Below are 2,651 nucleotides of genomic sequence, written 5' to 3' on the forward strand. Positions count from 1 at the left end.
TGGTTTCCAAGGCCAGGAGGGCAATGAGGCTGTCAGGATGAAACAGTGAGGAGAAATAGGACACTTCAGCTCTGGGCCTATGAAGGACATTGTCATCACCTTTCCAAGGGATCATCTCTGGATAAACAACCTAAAATCTCATCTCTTGCCTTCACTGTTTCCTGGGGCCCACTAACTAATGTCTCTCCTGTCCCCCACCCACTAACTTTCTGGGGCACTGTCCTCCACCTTTGTAACCACCCATCCTGCCCACCTCACTGTTCCAGGCTTAGGGGTCAGGGAAGCAGAAACCCCAGGTCTGCTTTGTCCATTAATAAAATTTGCTCCAGAATCTCATCACCACTGAGGAGTTTTTAAAATGGAGTGTCAGAATCTTCTCAGTAGCAATCTGAGTCACCCATTTATTTAAATCACTGAAATCTAAGAAAGCAACCCAAATTTTTGGCACTGTCAGAGCAAGACACTTCCTGAAGCGTCTCACTGAGATCATTTGTATCTAAGCAATCCCAAGACCCAAGGCAGCATGCACGGCCAGGGTCTTGTCTGTGAAGCTGAGGCTGCTGAAATGGTATTGCCACTTCCTGGCAGGGACCAGCTGGGAATTTAGTACTCTGACCCATCCTGTGCTCGAAAAGGAAGCCAATCTGGGATTCTGGTCAAAACAGGAAAAATTGCCCAAGACCCCTTATTTTCATTCCTTCCCCCTACTTGATGATCTATACAGTTGCCTTGTGTTTTCCAAAGAATGCATCTCAGAATTCTACATCAATCTTGTTTAAGAGGTAATAACACCTCTCTCAAGTACAAATCTAGAGCACTTTCACTGAACGTTGCCACTAATTTCATTCAGATTTTTGCAAAGTATAACAGTACAGATTTCTGGCATCACTTGAGTAAGTACTATATTTACATGCTGAGGAGATTTGGCAGAGCAAAACTCTGAGTTTAAAAACAAGTATCAGGAGCGGACTCGGGACGTGTCACACGTTCATTTTCGTGATCGGGGAGTAACTCTCACTCTGAAAAGGGTTTAAGAAATTCCCCCCATCTGGCTGTCATCCCTAGGAGTGCTCGGCTGATTGCTCAGGTGCATGTTATTGGGCAAATTCTTAGAAATACTGTCCATATCTCCTCAGCCTAGAGAGCCATTCACGCGATGTGACTGCATTCCTCCTAGTCCACCCACGGGACCATCCGATCCAAGGCCCATTGGAAAATTAGGTCTGTTAGGTCAAGGAGGCTCTGCATTCATTAAAGTATACATGTTGTCTCCAGAGCTGGTTGAATATGCTGGGCTAGGCATGATGGGTGTTCCTGGTGGCCCTCCACCTCCCGGCAGACCCACGTAATTCCCCAGTGAGGCTGAGAAGTAGGGCATTGAATTGGCATTTTCTGGGCTTGGCCAAGGTCTGCCACCACCTGGACCCATGTTCATGCCAGGCATCCCGGGGCCACCTAAAGCTTTCAGTGGGGGTCTCATTGCACCTCCATAGTTCTGCGGTCCCAAGGGCACCATCCCTCCACGGGGAGTCATTCTCTGTATTTGCCCAAGCACATTCGGGTGTTTTTGTTGTTGCGTGGGGTCCATGCCGCTGGCAGCAGTGGCTGGCTTCCCTAGATGCCTCTGAGCGCCTGACTAGGTATCCTCAGGAGTCTGGGGACCTCCAGAGCACTGAGGTGACATAAAAGGCTGGAAGAAGCCTAGTGGCACAGGACCTACTGGCATGCCATCACCCCGGGGGATGTTTCCCAGCTTGGGGCTGAGAGCTGTTGCGGCACTGTAGTTGTGGAAGGCCTTGGCTTCACTTGAGTGCTCACATGTCTCCCACCTCTCTGGAGCTGTGTAGTAGAGATCCCAAAACATGCATCTTCCCCCAAACTCTGGCTTTCTTTTTGCTTCTTGAGCTGTTTGTTTTCCCAAGTAGGAGGGTAGGGATGAGTACCTGTTTTAGTCACTACTGTGTTCCCAGCAGCTGGAGTATCACACCAACACCAAGAATATACCTGGAGCTTCCCCTAATGTGACACGACATCTTATATAGAAATAAGTAGGGACTTTTATTCCATTCTTTTTTTCACATTTACATTTTAATTATTAAAAGTTGCTCCTGCCCTCTCCTTGAACTATTTTGTGCTGTGTATGTCACTGCTTTATATAAGTTATGTTTTAAGGTGAACTCAGATGTTATGGTTTTGTAAATGTCTGCAATCATGGATAGGAATAAAATTGCTTATTTGAGAGCTTTCATTAAAACAATAACAAAAAACAAAAAACAAATATCAGCTGCTCTATCCCCAACCGTCCTATCCAGGGAGGAGCAAGTGTCCCATTGTAATCATGGTCACCAGTGTGGATCCCTAATCTTCTAGCAATGGCAGTAGAGAAAAAAGAGAGGGAGAAAGGAGAGGATTAAGAAAGGATAAATGAATAGTGTATTCCCAAGTCATGCTTAACACAAATCAACACAGAGGAGGCAGCCAGGTGAAAGAGCCCCCTGCTGGCTGCCTGCAAACTCCCACTGCACTGTTCTCGGGGGCAGTGTCCACGCTACTCCATCTTCTCCATGCCCCCTTGTGGACTGGCTTCCTTCTCTCACTATTAACTTCTGGACTCCTGTTGGCGAGGTTCTCCAAGCAAAGCCTTAGGCTGT

At 47.2% G+C, this 2,651-nt stretch overlaps 1 pseudogene; it reads right to left on the minus strand.

Moving 5' to 3' along the window:
- Nucleotides 1–980: 980 nt before the first annotated feature.
- LOC102012194 lies at nucleotides 981–1,864 on the minus strand (annotated as a pseudogene).
- Nucleotides 1,865–2,651: the final 787 nt, after the last annotated feature.

The sequence above is a fragment of the Chinchilla lanigera genome, unplaced genomic scaffold, assembly GCF_000276665.1.
Source record: "Chinchilla lanigera isolate Chin_1 unplaced genomic scaffold, ChiLan1.0 scaffold00076, whole genome shotgun sequence".
NCBI lineage: Eukaryota > Metazoa > Chordata > Mammalia > Rodentia > Chinchillidae > Chinchilla > Chinchilla lanigera.